The sequence below is a fragment of the Trachemys scripta genome, chromosome 4 (genome assembly GCF_013100865.1).
Source record: "Trachemys scripta elegans isolate TJP31775 chromosome 4, CAS_Tse_1.0, whole genome shotgun sequence".
Lineage (NCBI taxonomy): Eukaryota > Metazoa > Chordata > Testudines > Emydidae > Trachemys > Trachemys scripta.
Window position 1 is genome coordinate 48,677,456 of NC_048301.1, and position 18,034 is coordinate 48,695,489.

The window sequence follows — 18,034 nt, forward strand, 5'->3', positions numbered from 1 at the left end:
TGGCAGCCTGGGCTGTACAAGCTTGCCCAGAAGAGACAGGACTTGCTATACTTGTCCCAGGAAATAACCAGATGGCTATTAAGAACAGAAAGCAAAAGAGAAAGGTGAAGAGGAAAGTCCCAGGCAAATCATAAAAATACAATAGACCTACCTGTATTATTGCATAGCAGGCCTTCTGGCAATGTTATAGGAAGACAGACTTCATCATGTGATCCATTATACACCCCAAATACAAAGCAGGCTCATCCTGCCACAGGCCAAACACAAGGGAAATTAGTATTAACATAATTTCCATTTTTGTTTTAAAATAAAGATTTAAAATCTGCATTGTGTACACAGTGGCATTGGAACAATTTATATAGTAGCGGTGCTGGGAGCCATTGAACAAAACTATAAACCCTGTATATAAGGGAAACCACTTCAAGCCAGAAGATGCTGCTGCACCCCCAATACCTCTACTTCCAGCACCACTATGTGTGGATGTATGTGTGGTTGAATATAAACATGTAACTTGTAGCTGAGAATAGCTGCACACTATATTCTGAACTGCTTTTAGATGTGCTGGAAGAAGGAAGGAAGGGAGGCTGAAACATGAATATAGCTCAGGGGAAGGGAGAGTCAAAGGTGCTAATCACCGTTGTAGCCTGACCCAAAGTTGGGTATATATAATTGTAACTTGAGGATTAAGAGGTTCTTGTCCCAAGATCAGGCCCAGTAATTAACATATAATTTGGGAACCTCGATGTGCACAGGTGCAACATGCACATCATAGGTTTCAGAGTAACAGCCGTGTTAGTCTGTATCCGCAAAAAGAAGAACATTAACAAAAAAAACTTTTTTTCCCTTAATTAATTGGCCTCTCAGAGTTGGTAAGACAACTCCCACCTGTTTATGCTCTCTGTATGTGTGTATATATATCTCCTCAATATATGTTCCATTCTATATGCATCCAAAGAAGTGGGCTGTAGTCCACGAAAGCTTATGCTCTAATAAATTTGTTAGTCTCTAAGGTGCCACAAGTACTCCTGTTCTTCTTTTTACGCACATCATAGGAACTCTTTATTAATTTATTAATAATTTAGCAAAGTTATACACACACAAACTCAACAAGGAAATAGAGATAATACAGAAAGTACATTTGGATGGCCATACTTACACCCTGGAATGTTAACCATTATCTTTCTCATCATCGTCATCATCCTTATCTTCCCCAGTGGCCATCATTCTGGCCCCTCCCAAGGTCTACATCTCTCCAGCCTATCTGCTGCCCCTGGGATGTTACTTTTATATGGACGCTGCCATGACCAATGCATATTCAATAGAGGTCCTTATTTGTATTTCTTCCCCTTAAGGTGTCCCTTTTTTATAGGTTCGTATATGTATGATGTTACCCTATTAGCATACACATCAATTTGCTGTCATGGCACCTTTGCGGTTGGCGGTTCTGTCCGGAACCTTCCGGATGCTGGTGTCAGCGATGTTCTGTGCTGATGTTAGCTATGTTCTGTGGGTGGCTGATGTCAGTATTCTGGACAAAATTCCCCCTCTTGCATGCTACTTTAAATTCCCTATAACTTATGAGTTACTTAAGTTTATCTGTACCAAAGGTTATAGGCCTCAAGCCTCATACTATTTAATAAAGCCAAATCTTACAGGATAAAAGCCTGTTGGTTCCTTGCATTACTACTAAATATAATAAAGCAGGATAACAAAGCAATGAATATAATACAGGTAAGCTGGCCCACTGGGCTACACCATGCAAAAAAAGTTACAGGAGACAAATACAGTTTAATACAGCATGGAGGGGAAAGATGTGATTGAAGAATGGAAGTTGGGCTCTTTTTCTGTGAATGTTTGGCTTTGAGGAAGAACAATGACCAGGGAAACCTAAGGCATGTTGTGTTTCTCCCTGCAGTAAAGTGTTGTTATGTATAATTTATGTGCTTAGCAAGAATATTAATAAGTAACTACCATTAGGAACAGTGAAAGCCTGAGAAATTCAATCAGCAACTGGAAGAGCCCCAACATCCCCAGTGCACAAGCTGCAAACAACAAGCAACAAGACTCCAACAAAAGGGAAAAAGCTGAGTAATGCATTAGTGCAGTGTAGAATATACTTTTCAATTATGAGAAAGCTCATGTGTCCAGGATAAACACAGCTCAATGGAGAATGGGAAATGTGTATGACATGGTGATAAAGCTGCCATCTGGTGCGCACCACTGGAAAAGATGTTGCCTTTGTTTATATCACAGCTTGTGCAAGGAACATTTTATAGTGCTGACAGTGAGATAGAAAAAAATTGTTATGGAAATGAACAACTTTTTAAGTGTGGCCACTGTAGCTCATCATTTTTCTTATTGCCGTAACTCTGAACAAGAGAATTCCTATTATGTTAACTGGTATTATTGGATCATCAAGCAGAAATTCTCCATTTCATGAGAGACAAAGTAAAGTTCCCAATGACACTATTCACTTACTCACTGAAGTGGGGATTCCTTTTTAGGGGAAATATTTTCTATCATCACTAATTCCTCTTTTGCTTTCCTTGTCACATCTGGGCAATAGAGATCAAGAAACGTGGCCCATTAACCCACCTCAGCAATTCAACTCCAGCTAGACAACATAATCTAGCAGTCAGGCATATGTTCAGCAGTCTGGCACCATTGCTGCTATACCGTGATGAGAAACTCTGATGTAATATAAATGTTACCAGACTCAGAATGTTCATCTACTACACATTCTATCCTTTGCCTGATGTGGAAGAGCACAAAGGCAAGATAGGCATACACAACAGGGTCCCTATTGCTAGTCTAGGTTACGGCTTTTGGCTCTACCCTCCTCATCCCTGCCCTCCTCATCCCTTAAATCAAAGTAAAACTCTGCCTGTCAATGGATTTTGAGGAGATTGGGAAGTCTCTAGTGGCTCCATTACTTCACTACAATAATTTATTCTTGATGAGGACACTGTCATATATTATCCTTCAATTAAATTCATACTTCTTGCTACTTTAAAAATATTCAATACAAAGTATACTTAGAAGCAAGGTCATGTAGACAAACACTTGTCAGGGATGGTTTAGGTTTACTTGGTCCTCCCTAAGCATTAGGAATTAGACTAGATGACCTCTCAGGTCCCATCCTGTCCTACGTTTTTATGATTCTATGTAAAGAAAATCTACAGAACTACAAAAGTCTAAACTATTTAGATATTTATAACGCATTCATTGCCACAGCACCTAGGTCAAGGAACTCTTGCTTTTATACAGCTAACTTTATTGACATGTCGAGTTACACCTGTATTGTCAAAGCTAGTAACATAATATATACTGAATAAATACTGCATAAGTAATAGACTTTAAAAATATATATTATATTACATATTTCTAATCTGGAGACAAGATGAATATATTAGATTTTTCTGTTGTTTCTTTCATTTCTCCTAAAGTACATTTGATCTCTTTCACTTTTTAGCATGAAGGTTTATTATTTCAGCTAACCTAAGGGAAAAAAATCTTATTTCCTTTTATTCCCTTTATTTTTTAAACAATGGAGAGCGGACCCTCTCTGTGTTCAGCTTTCTCTGCTCTTAAACTGCTAGCAATAACTCTTTGGAGTGAGCGTTAGGTCTGCCAGTTTTGACATTGACTTCATTGTGGGCAGGATAACACACTTTATCCTGCTCCCATTCAAGTCAATGGAAAAAAACTTACCTTAACTTTAATGGGGCAGGATCAAGACCTTTGAGCATGAGCCAGAGCCCACTAAATGACTTCTGTTGACTTCAATGGGCTTCTGATTAGACTTTTGCTGAGGTGTTTCCCAACATTTGGACTGTGCCCACTTTATAGATTAATCTATTAGAGTAGTCTCTATTCAGAGGCATTTAACTATCTAAGTAGACAAAAAATGTGTTCTTTCCAACAACCTTAGTGTTTTCAGAATTACCCACTCTCACTTTACATTGCAGAAACCCTCTATGATCACTCGGCCTACAAGGGACGATAGATAGGCAGGTTTTTGGTTTACATCTTTTAATGGTAAGAAGTTGTGTCATTTGGGCTGAGTAGACATCATTGTAGATTCCTTTTTTTAAATGCTGATACAAAAAGGAAATCAGCCTAGCTTTGCTCTGCAGCCAGTGTTGGGAGAATTTCTGTACCAATGTAGGGAGGTCTGCTGGCACAACAGCCACTGCATGAGTTATTTCTACTGGTGTTTGGCCCTATTCTGTATAATTTGTATGGACTGCTGGACCTCAGACTTCACTCCCATCCCATACAGAGAATGTGTATAATAAACTCTTAATAACTGTGATATTCACCACAGAACACTGGTTCTATAAGCAGTTTTATTTCCCAACTTATGTCTTTTAAATTATCTCATGTAGGGGATAGAGTCATGTGCAGGGTCCTTCTGCTGTGGAGCGCATTTCACTGTTAGGCCTTCAGCTGAGGAGCAAATAATGGGGCAAGCCAAATTTGAAGATGGATATGAGGTTTGAGCAACATTACTACAGTTAACAGCAAGAAAAGTGCAAATGTTCATACCGAGAATTCAAAATAACAGATTCCAAAATTAGCTTTTACCAAAATTAGATGTTGTACAACATTGTAGTGTAGCAGAAAAGCAGAAGCTGAAGCTTATCATTTGCAAAACTAAATCATACCCCTGAGAAGGAAGAAGAACTGCAGGATTTGACGCAAGAGTCCTTTAGTTGCTTCAGAAAGGGGGAACTTTTTCTGCTTTGGTGGACGGGCTAAACCAAAACTATTTCCAGCAGGTAGAAACTAAGGCAGTGTCTTCACCACACAATATGGAGGTGGGCACCACTGCCACTGACCCCTGTCAGAAAGAGAACCTGATCATTTCACATATTGTACAAAGAGAGTAAAAGATGATTCATGCCCCAAACAGCATGCAAGCTGATTAAGACCAGGTGCAACAGATGGCTGTAAGAAACAATCTGAAAGAACATGAGAGAGAGAATGAAGAAAGCAGTAATAAGAGCTGCTGCTTCTTTTTTTTTTTTTTTTTTTTTTTTACAATAGAGGTGAGCACAGCTAGATTATTTCAAATCAGGTATTTATTGTAATAAATTGTAAGATAAGGAGTTCCTACACAGATCAGCAAGAGAAGTATTGGAAGTCCCTACAGGCCATCTATCTAGCTGTTACCAGTTGGGAGGTCGCTGTTGACATTCTACTAGAAGTGGATCTTGAGGAGGATTTTGAAGGAGGAAAGGCTTGAGGAGTGTTCTTTGCTGTGTAAAATGATACTACATTTGTTTCAGCTTTCAGATTATATGTCCCTCCGCATCCAATCTGTTGTCTGTTTTTGGATTGCCTCGCAGCAGTGACTCTCCTTCTTATGTGTATGCAAATCGCTTAGCACATAGAGGGTGCTACCACAAATAACTAATAATAATCCTATGAAGTTCTATGGACTAATAATAATCCTATGAAGTTATTATGGACACCCAGTGCTGACATTCTTATGCAAAATTTCCATTGACTTTAATGGGAATTTCCCCTGAGTAAAGACTCAGGCTATGGCTACACTAGAGAGCTTACAGTGGTGCAGCTGCGCTGCGAGTGCAGACACTCTAAGGAGAGAGCTCGAATTAATCCACCCCCACAAGCAGCAGTAACGATGTCAGTGGGAGAAGCTGTCCCACCAACATGGCACCGTTCACACCGGCGCTTAGGTCAGTGTAACTTACATCACTCAGGGGGTACCTTATTCACACCCCTGAGTGACATAAGTTACATCAACCTAGGATATAGTGTAGCTGTAGCCTAAAACCACGTCCTAAGGCAGAAGATAATGCAGTGCTGACAAATCCACTTAATTTTAAGATTTTTTTATTTGCTCCTTATATTGTCAACTCCTGCTCACCTCTAATAGCTGGGTAAAAAAAATATAACCATGTAACCAGATAGACGGTCTCTTCTGAGACTCTTGTCATTTAATCCATTATTTATCATATTTGGGGGCCACTCCCCTCCAGCTGAAATCATTATCCTTTTCAACACTCAATGCCTTCTTGGCTAGAGAATAAAATCTCATAATTACCATAAAACGTGGAGTTCATACATTGTAGCCCACTGTGCAACCAGGTCAGCTGCTATTGCTGCAGCCCCAGCCCCACAAGCAGATACTTACAATTGACAATAAGGACTATTCCCCTGGCTTTTCAATGTATATAAGATTATTTTTGCAACAGTTTATAAACACTTATCTCTATCCTCAGGGTGTACATAATAAATTACTCTATTATTCTAATGATGGTAACCTAAGGATACTACAGTCATTGCCATATCAATTCAATTGGCTCAACACCCAAAATCAAAGAATATTCACTGTGAGACTTTGGCATCTAACTATAACAAGTCACAACCCTAGTAGTCACAGTACTAGTGATCACTGAAGAACAACTGAATTCTCAAACAGACAAAAAACAATAATGGAAGCTTGTCACACACAGGAGCTGCTACTCAAATTTGAAAGATCCTCACTTTACTTTCCATGATCTCGTCCCACTGATCTCAGTGGTGACTCTATTTTCAGTGCTCCTTGGGATTACTGAATTTCTGGTGCAGGCATATATTGGTTTTCTTTTCAGAGTCCCCCATATCTGTCTCTAACAGAATCCTGTGGATTCCCTTACATTCTCTCATCTGTCATCCCCACTCTCACATGGCCACCATTCTTCTGGCAGAAGAGGATTGGATGGGACTGCCTTTGGAGCCCATCAGAGCTGAGCTTCAATTACCCAGAACAGTTATTACTGAGTAAAGCAGGGCATGCCTTTCTTCAGCTGGACAAACATGATGCCTTCATGTCCCCTTTGCCAATCAAGGGAGTAAGAGGCTAGTACCTGAAACCAGGTCTCCTACATGGTGTTACAGAATGCTCCCATTATGCCAATGGGCTAGTACTTGTTTGGATGAGTTGGTGCATATGTTGTCCTCATTGCCAGAAGAATTGTCTAGAGTCTGTGTCTTGGTCTCAGACTGGGTTACTTCTGCTTTTAATGGGGTTTCCAAAGAAAAGTGTGAGTGAGGTCTCCAGTAATGTATACAACAGAGACATTAACTTAAACACCAATGGTAATGAAGAGATGCAGAATTTGTATATTAGTTTTAATGCAGAAGCCTAGAGAGAAGAAATTGCTTGTTTTGTGGAGCCTGATCATTGGATTTCTTGCTTGCTCTTTCTCAGTTTTCAGTTCTCCAATCTTTTTTTTCTTCCTGCTTCTGTTGCATCAAAGCACTCATACAGAAAAGGGCATGGGAGGACATGCCAGGAACAAGATTGTGTTCAGGCATGAGTCTTTGATCTTATGGACTGTTCAACTATATACTGTGCAGAAAGGTGCAGGCTCAATACAAACTAGACAGAGAAAAAAGACCAGTGGTTAGTTTTGTGACTGAAGAGTGACTGAAGAGTTACATAGGTCAATAAATGCCATGTGCACAGTTTTCCATTGCTGATGTGTAGCTTTAAAACACTGAAGATATGCAGAAGGAAGCCCCAGTGAGCAGTAAATTGCTGCATCCAGATTGTTCTCTTTTTGTCATACGGTGCATTTTTAGAGATGTACAAGGAGTGAAATCTTCTACCAGCAGGAAGTGTAAAAATTACATTCCAAGCTACAATATGCTATTGATGTTTGCAAACCAAATACATGCAAAAAATAGGGAGGGTAACATATTCATAGTTTTTAAGGTGCCTCCCATAATCCTCCCTCAGCATAGTAGAATGGACTAAATAACCCCTTTCATCCCTACAGTTTTATAATTCTATGTTCATTATTATCCAAATCTCTGTTGGATACTTTGAAACTTCTCTATACATTCTTCTCCCCTTTACTAAAGCAGAAAGAAGAACAGGAGTACTTGTGGCACCTTAGAGACTAACAAATTTATTAGAGCATAAGCTTTCGTGGACTACAGCCCACTTCTTCGTATTTTTTTGTTCTCACGATGTTATGACTAGAAAAAAAAAATATTACCCTTTCTTTCCACTCTAGAACTTAGCCCCATGTTCTATTCTAATAACAAACATAATAGAATTTTATATCTGAGAAAGAAAATGAGATATAGAATGCATTATGAACCATATGCTTTGATTTCCAGGGGCAACCACTATCTCTACTTAGGAAACACACACAGGTCCACGGGGGGCACATACCACATTTGGGAAGAGGTTGAAGATGTCATTGTGATTTCTTTTCACTGTGGTTTAAGTCTTTATTATACTCATGTCACTACCAACGTGGTGCTATCAATGGGTAAATGCCAATCTGTCTAAGTATTAATAGAATTCTTTATCTTATCAAAGGCACCACGAGCTTGCAATGGGTGCTTTTTTGTACTGGCACAAATCTAAATAAATAAATATACACATACGCACACACCAACCGACCGGAACTGGATGAGTACCTTGTGTCAGCAAAGTGTCTATGGAGGATATTGCTGGGTCAAATTCACATTGGATTAAATTTGCTCCTGCACAAATGGCCTCCAAAAAGACTTGTATGCACAGTTTAAGGCTCAGGCTAAGGACTTAAGAGGCAAATAAGGCCTCCTGGAGCCATTTGCACAGGGGTAACTTTCACCCTTACAAATACGCCAATATAGTGGTAATTGTTTTGCAGGTTAAAATACATTCTTCAGTGTGAAAAACAAATAATTGACTACATTTGATAGAAGTGACAGCATGTTAATGTACACCTCTGATGAATACAAAACACAGAGGAAATTGCTTGTTGCTGAAATACATTGGATCATAGCAGCAGTAAAGTACAGAAGTGAGATGCCACCATCATCATTTCCGTGTCTGTTCCATATAATTGCAGCGTGATTGCAGTCTTGCCGGGGGAAAGCTATCTGTCTTTGGAATTCTTGTAAATGACATTTTATTTAAAATAAAACATCTAGTCTAAGGGAAAACAGTCAGGGACTTTTCAACATCTATTGAAGCACACACAGCTTTTATTAGAACATTGTAAACGGGTTTTCCAATGAAGTAAACTGATTCTCAGAAGAGCATTCCAACAGTGCCATTAACACAACTCATCAGGTAATGAGAACTCATTCTTTTGACTAGGCACAGATGATATTAAAAAATGAATCTTCAGTAGACCACATCCCTAATAATTTATGCCCCAATCCTACAGAGAGCTCCACTTTGGTCAGCAGAGCTATACTAACTGAGGACCTGGCTCATTGTGGCTCTGTGCAGTGCTCATTGCAGGATCAGGGCCTTAAAATGCAGAGGAAAGAATAAAGGACTGATGTTACACAATCCAGATGTTCTTAGAAAAGGGTATTTTTATGGTTTAAAATGGTTTAAAAGATTTAAAACAAAATAGCATAACTAATTCAACAACCGAAACTGAAAAAAAATAAAAATCACCACCACAACCCTCACTACTCTCCATTTTAACAATGCCAGTATGCCTAAGAGAGTTCAATCCTGCAAGGCACTGTACACCTGGGCGCTGAACCAGCCAACGATTTAAAGACATGCTTAACTTTAAGCATGTGAGTAGTCTTATTGAACTCAGTGGTGCTATTTATCTGCTTCAAGTACTTGCTGAATTAGCGCCAGAGCACTCAGCACCATACAGGATCTGGTCTAGTAACAGCAAATATACTGTGTCTCATTATAAGGCTCTCATCCTGGTCTCTAGGAATTACAGACTGGTTTAAACCTTAATGCATGAGGTCGAATGTCCGTTCCAAATGTTTTGTTATCATTAAATTATGAGCTCTCTGGATAAATGTCCAATCCCTTTTTGAATCTTGATAAATTCTTGGTCAAAATGACTTCCTGTGGCAATGACTTCCACAATCTAATTACACCTTGTGTGAGAAAGTATTTCCTTGGATAAGTTTTGAGTTTGCCACTTTTTGACTTCATTGCATATTCCCTTGCTCTTATGTAAATGAGACTGCCGTCTCATTTGTAATGAAACAATGTGACTTTTGGTAGAAGACACTTGGGACAGTGAAGCCAATTCTGGCCAGATTTTGTTAGCTGTGTTAGGTGAGTGATACAATCATTCAAAACAATGCTGCACTGGCACATACTCAGTGTAAATTGAAGCTTGCGGACTTTCCTAAGAGTGACATTCCAAACCTCCTTTTGCATTTCAGTATCTAAACTTTTAAGGGGGGCAGTGTCATACATTTTATCGAGTGCACATTGGAGGAACAAATAGAATTTGGAGATTAATGATGAACTTTAAGTTCTGCTTTATGATGCTGGCTTCAGGCTGAGGGCAAAACTGTAAGTAGATTTACAAACAAAGAGTTGGAGACGGACAATATGCAATTTGCTAGTTAAATGAAAATTACGTTTAACCTAATAATATGAGAGACACTTGTTGTCTTGAAATCAGTCTGAGATACTGCTGTGGCCATTGAATATCTAGCTAGTGAAATGTCTGTTTCAAAGTCTGGTAAGGAATATATATATATATATATATATATATGAGAAAGGTACAATGAACTTACTCATACATTTTCAAATGTTATCCCAGGTTTGCAGTGTTTTGTTGTAGTGATGATTTGATCTAGCAATGTGTTTGTATGATATGGGACTAGGGGGAGGTTATGGGTGAAAGTAATAGGGATAGCTTATAAGGATGCATTGTCTATTTTTCTGTCAAATGGGTTCTGCACAGGGAAATGTCGACATCCACATATGGTTCAGAATGACATTTCACAACCGAATCATATCATTCCAGTTTTGAAAGGCTACAGATCACTTTTAATATATTTAGTTTAAGCTTTTTATTCTTCCTTAAAATTGCCTTATGACTTTACCTAGGAGTTTCTTATGCTGAGCGAAGAAGTAAAGAAGTAATATTTGAAAGGGATATAAAAGTCCTGGGGCTTTTGCTCATTTTAATTATGTGGATATATAAGTTTAACCATATCTTGCAAGGTCCGATTGTATTTTCTGTAGTAAAGAAGGGGGAAGCAAAGCATAGGGCAACCATTTCAATTGAAAGTCTTTAAGTAAAACTTTTTGAAAAGATGGCTAACAGTGGTGGCTACTGATTTCTGAATGTCTACATTGAGTCTGGTGAGATCACCATATTATTTGAACAGACCATGTCATTGTGGGTGAGAGATACTGGATGACTGTGTCTTGTTAGTGACTGAAAAAAGATATACGTTCATAAAGCCAAACATTAATTCCTAAATCATTTGGATCTGCACATACTTCTGTTGCCAGAGATTCAATGGCCGTTGCAAACCAGAGAGTAGCAGTAAGTATCCCTGTCTAGTTCCTCATTTGAGATTAAAAGATGGTGGTTATATACGTGTCACAAATGAGACTCAAGAAAATTAAGAGAGTATCTGAATCTTGGAAATACATTGTAGACAAAACTCTAAAGCAAAGAAATTAAAAAGTGAGAGCTATCAGAGAATAATATACAGCTCTATCACTCTAATATTTATGCACACAAGTAACTTTATGCATGTAACTTCACGTATATCTGTGCTTGCGTAGCACTTGTAAATTAGAACATGTATGTTAGCATAAATGGAGATGATTTTTAGGTGTAACAGCTGGCTGGAAGACCAGGGCTATATTTTTCAGCTCCCTTTCCCTTAAGTTTTGGAAATGTGCTGGAAAGATCAGAGGGACACAGCTATGGTGAGCAGGGTATGGTAACAGAAGAGTTTGCCCCTCCTGGGACACACTCCAGCACTGGGGCTTGTGGAAAATGTGTATGTTTGTTTGATTCCGACAAAAGTTTTAATAGATGTTCCACTTTAAACAGCACCCTGCTTTGGGAATGTAACATGTGCAGGATCAGTGCCCGTGTGAGTATCTATTTATTACATATGTTTAAGGGCTAAGAAGAGATCCAATCTGGGAAGTGTTGAGTACCCTCAGTTCCCAGTGAAGTCCCATGATCAGGATTTTCCGTTCAAGACTCAGATTTGGGGCCATTCGTTGCTTGTTCTTTCAGTTACATCCAGAATCTTGCTTACTGTTGGGTTATAAAAGAAGAACTAGCCAGGATGTAGGAGCAGGATTTTATATGATTTGATATAATGTATGATTTGATTTCATCCTGCCAGCCACCCTTTTTGAATAGCAGAAAGGAATGACAGACCAGAACAATCCTTATGACTGATTATGGTCACCATATATGATTATGGTCACCCTTTTGTTTTAGGATAAGTTATAATGTCTACTCTGGTTTCCTATATGTATTACAAATTAGGCACTCTAGTTAAATATACATTTCTTTGTTTTAAGGTTTTACTAAGTAAGAGACAGGATCTTGTATTGTATCTATGTTAAGGAAATTAGAGGAGTGTTGAGGGCCTGAAGCCCCAATGTGAATTGTTTTAGTTATAAGATTTAGCAAGGCTTGATTTACAATGTATTCTACTGAACATAAAATGCTGTCTGTATACCTTTGAAGGTTTCTGTAAGAGATTGTTTGTGTGAATGAGGAATACATGCATCAGGAAAAGATAAGGTGTGAAAGCCATCACAAATGTCCAGATGGTCAAGAAAAAGTGAGAGACTTGGAAAGACCAGGAGACAATCAGAAAACATCCATTGTATCTGATGCTAAACATGTTAGCAGCACTGACGACCTCAGAGGTGAGGCAGGCACCCCCAAAGGCGAGACAACAAATAGGAGATAACGATGGGAAGCCCGACAATAACCATCAAATGATAACAGCAGAAAACCCCAAGATTAACACCACTTAAGGACTAATGATTACAGGATGACATTGCAAAATGCATGGACTCAAATGGAAATTTACAACTATAAAGCTGAGGTGTTTGGCCATGGAATTCTGAGTTCAGTCCTGCAAAGCCTCGGAGCATCGGCTCACGATGGACAAGAGCCCAGCTCATCACTCATGCTCAATCTAACTGGCCATTAGATTGACTTGCGCTACAACAGACTGGTAACTATAAACATCAACTGGCAGGAGAGAGAGAGAGAGAGTGTGTGTGTGTATGTGTGTGTGTGACAAAAAGCATATGCTAACTGCTGTATTTTCAATAAATGCAGTGTTTTTTGTCTTCTCCTCTATAAAGATCCCATGTGCTTTGTATAGCATAACAAGGATCCGCAAAGCCTAGTTATTTTAACCTTTTCCTTTTCTATTTAGTATTTTAAATAATCCAATAAAAATGCTACTGGCCAATTCAATCATTATATTCACAGAGTGGTAAATAGTGAGGGAGCGGAGAGATTGTTGCGATAACTATTGATGCCCCCTCTCAAGCAGACACAGGATGATAGCCTTATCACCTGGATTAACTTCTGAAATCACACAATAAAATTATTACAGCAGCTATCAGGCAGTTCCTGAGAAGCATGGCAGATTACTGCAGCAGAGTGTGAGGATCCCTGGATCCTGAACCCAGGCCTCCAGGCTGCTGGCATGTCCACACCACCAGGACCGGCTCCAGGCACCAGCTTGTCAAGCAGGTTCTTGGGGCGGCCACTCTGGAGAGGGACGGCACGTCCAGCTATTCGGCGAAGGACCTCCCGCCGAATTGCCGCCGCAGATCCCAATCACAGCTTTTTTTTTTTTTTTGCTGCTTGGGGCGGCAAAAACCCTGGAGCCGGCCCTGCATACCACCACCCAACAGCTCTGGACAATTGGGATCCTGAGGGCCTTACACTCCATGAAAGAGACAGCCCACAGGCCTGTTTAGAGGAGTCCCGGAGCCCATGATTGGACCAAGTACAGTATTTGAGTCAGAGACATAGGAAGTTGTCTGTGCAACAAAGTAAACCTGGCTTGTTGCTTCTACAGGCTCTGCTAACTGCTACTTGACTTCCAGTCTCATTCCCAGTTCCTGACTTCCCTGCCTCGTCCCTGGCTCCTGCCTTGTTCCTGGTCCTCATTCCTGTCCTTGTTCTCTGATTCCAACTTCAGCTCCGACTCTGACCTTTGGCTTTGGACTCTGACTCTGCTCTGACCACTAGGCATGACTCTGGCTCTGACACAGAGTACAATTCAGGGAAACAGGAGGGGGACGACCTGTAGTTCAGACTGTTCTTATTTTTGGGAGAAGAAAAGTCCACAGATAATAACTAGGAGAGTTTGGGGGTTTGTCAGGAGTAAGGCCCTGCAGCAGCACCTGCTCAGTATTCCTGACACCCTAACAGGGCAGCTAAACTGTCTGCAGACCACCCAGACTGGCTAAGGAAGCCAGACTGGTTCTTAAGCCCAGCAGCAGCAGCTCACTGACTGCTCAATGCACATGCCCACAGACTCTCTGCCTCCTTGTGCACATCTCTCCAAGCACTGCTCCTGCTCCGCTCCTCCACTTCTCCAGCCCAGATCCTACCCTGCACCCAGCCTTGTTCCTGCCTCAGAACGAGCCCTGCTCCTGCCTTCCCTAACTCCTGGTATTCTTGTCTTGACCCTCAGCTCTGATTCCTGTCTGGTCCTGTCTTGACCTCTGGCTCTAGCATTTGGGCTCAGACCACTAGGCCTGACCACAGGGCTTGACACTGTCTATAGACCAGGTCATACTACACATAATTTAGGTTTGACTCACCTCTCACCGCAGTGTATGTGAGATGCAATTTCATTGACTTCAACCCACCAGTGTAAGTGGGAGGAAAATCAGACCTAGTGGATAAAACTGTCAAAAACAATATCACTGAATTTCAATGGTGAACATTTGCTGCCTAGTTCAAGTATGATAGTACCCTTCACTAGAAACTGGCAGACTATTTCATGGGTGCCTTTCCCTCTGATCACTAAAGAATATACTACACAAACACACACTATTCAATAAGAGTCTTGTACATTGCAAACATATTGTAAAAATAAATATATTAAAAAGCATTTTTACTTAACTAGTGTAGTTAAATTAATAGAATCTGCATAATGACAGAATCAGCTTTGTTTACTGACCTTTTAGACAAACCTTAAAAGGGAAGGATCACTCAAACTCTTACTACACAGGCAACTGAGAATTTACCACAGCTAAATTTCCTTATTTGGGAGAGAGATACTTACCCTTATCCTTAATCTGTGCATCATTTTATTATAATTATTGAACCACCACGTTATTCTCAGCAGTTAATGCCTGGAACTCTTCTACTTTCCACAAATGAGCAGTAAACATTAGTACTGTGGGTGTGCACATTTGCACTCAAGTTGGACCCCTAAAGCAAATGAATGGAGCTAATTAAGCTGCCTATTTTATTATTGCTCTTATGCTTACACCCAGCTGAGTATACAGTGTAAAAGTAAGTGAGAGATATAATAGAAACATTTCACAAAGCCAATTTAAAATGTAATTAGTTTAAGACACTGTTGAAACCAACAGGACACCAGTTTAGAGGACAAATTAGTAGCAGTTTAAGTCACAAGATACATATATTGCTTATGTGGAAACTACTAACCATTTAACTACTTAAAAATTACTATGTAGTGGCGTTGCAACAGCACAGTAAGTACCATATCATTACAGAATTATAGCCTTCTAAACCACAATGCAAGAATTAAGGTTACATGCTAACTAATTTTGGATTTACTAAAGGTAATTACACAGTAATCTGCATGTAGTTACATGGTATTTATTAGTAAGCCTTATTACTATGTAATTAAAGAGTGGTTGCATGATATTCCTGCCTTGTAAAGTTAAAATTAATAGACGTTTATAGTGCACATAGTTTATAGTAAAAACAACGAGGAGTACTTATGGCACTTTAGAGATTAACAAATTTATTTGGGCATAAGCTTTCGTGGGCTAAAACCCACTTCATCAGATGCACGGAGTAGAAAAAAACAGTAGGCAGATATATATACACAGTACATGAAAAGATGGGAGTTGCCTTACCAAGTGGGGGGTCAGTGCTAACGAGACAATTCAATTAAAGTGGAAGTGGGCTGTTCTCAACAGTAGAATACCAAGGGAAGAAAAATCACTTTTGTAGTGGTAATGAGGCAAATGTAAACAAGGTGGCCCATTTCAAACAATTGACAAGAAGGCGTGAGTAACAGTAGGGGGAAATTAGTATGGGGAAATTAGTTTTTCTGGTGACCCATCCACTCCCAGTCTTTATTTAGGCCTAATTTGATGGTGTCCAGTTTGCAAATTAATTCCAGTTCCGCAGTTTCTCTTTGGAGTCTGTTTTTGAAGGTTTTTTTTGTTGAAGAATTGCCACTTTTAGTCTGTTATTGAGTGTCCATGGAGATTGAGGTGTTCTCCAACTGGTTTTTGAACGTTATAATTCTTGACATCTGATTTGTGTCCACTTATTCTTTTGCGTAGAGATGGTCCGTTTTGGCCAATGTACATGGCAGTGGGGCATTGCTGGCACATGATGGCATATATCACATTGGTAGATGTGCAGGTGAACGAGCCCCTGATGGTGTGGCTCATGTGGTTAGGTCCTATGATGATATCCCTCGAATAGATATGCGGACAGAGTTAGCAATGGGGTTTGTTGCAGGGATAGGTTCCTGGGTTAGTGTTTTTGGTTGTGTGGTGTGTAGATGCCTGGCATTCTGTTACTTTCTTTGTTGGGAGTGCTGGTAGCTTCCAGCTATCTTCAAGACATCCCTAACTTCCTGAGGAAACTACAATCCATTGGTAGTCTTCCAGAAGTAGGAGAGGGCTTAGTACTTTGGAGCTATGCAGAGAGCAAAGTGCTGTGCACTGCCATAGTGGGGATTCAGGTAAAATTCCTGCTCTCTGTCCTTTGCCTCCTGGACCAAGGAGCTGCTCCTGAGTCCCCTGGGGCAGGAAGTGCCTTGCATTACTCAATAGCGCCCTCTCTGGCTGGCTGGGGAGCAGTGCTGAAAGACCATAGAGGGTACTATTCCATGTTCTGCAAGTAAGAAAACAGAGATGAGGGGTTGGATGGGTGTTAAACAGGGAAAGTAAATGGAGATTCCTCAAGGCTCCAGTGTGGTAAAAGTCTCATAAAAATAAGTGAAGTTGTTGGGTAGTGCACCCTATAGTACTGTCTATATACTGAGTTAGTATTATCCATAAAAATGTACTAGACAGAGAAAAGACAGAGTGGAGGCGGTGATTAATAGCACAGTTCAATACCAGTGATGACAATGCAATGCCCTGCTCTGCTCTCTTCTCCTTTTGCTCTATTATTTCACATCCCTTCACCCTCCACTGCTTTTAAAGACACAGCGCAAGATTCCTCTGGGATCAATCCAGGCAGTGGGCTCTGACACTGGGGAGGCTGCAGTAGCTTTTGAGTTGTCTGGTAGAAGGTTAGCAAAGCCCAAAAAGTGAGTTGTGCTGGTCAGGGAGGGCACACAGACAGGGTGGCTGGAGAATGCACTGAGTTATTGCTTTCAGCCTGATCGGCTCCTATAAAGCATTGGTGGGAATTACAGCTGCTTCCCTTCTCTGCCTAGAGGGAACCTAAAAGAGCATGGAGGTAACACCATCTGCTTGTCTCTGGATTGAATCCGGTGCCAAGAGAGCCCATAGGGGCATTACTATGCCTTTAAGTAGAGGCAGCATCACATTCTGCTATTCCCCATATGACCTCACTCCATGGTGCTGAGGCAGCAGGACAATTTTTTTTCAAATATCAGAAAAGCAGAAACTGGACAGAAGTGCAGTAAGAATCCACTATTTTTAGTCTAGTGCACAATAGCTAGTTCGTCAGCGCACACAGCTAGTCTATGCTGTAATAGCCTATTATTGCTGCTTGTTTGCTTTATCCATTGATTCTATTTTTGTCTTTTAGAGAAGCCTTTGGAACAGAATAGTCTGACTAGTGATTTTGATGCCTAACTTGACATACTGTAAATGGGCCTGATTTGCTGAGGGCAAATGTTCATGTCTTATGAAAATCAGGCCACTTGATGGTTTCTCAAGTTGGGTGTCGAAAATCACTAGTCAGTTTGGAAAATTTAGGCCTATATGTTTATAATGAGCCTGGCACAGTGGGGCCGTAACCTGGCTGAGGCCACTTGATGCTAACATAATATAAACAACAACTACAGGGGCGCAGCACTGTTAGTATTTGCCTCTCCA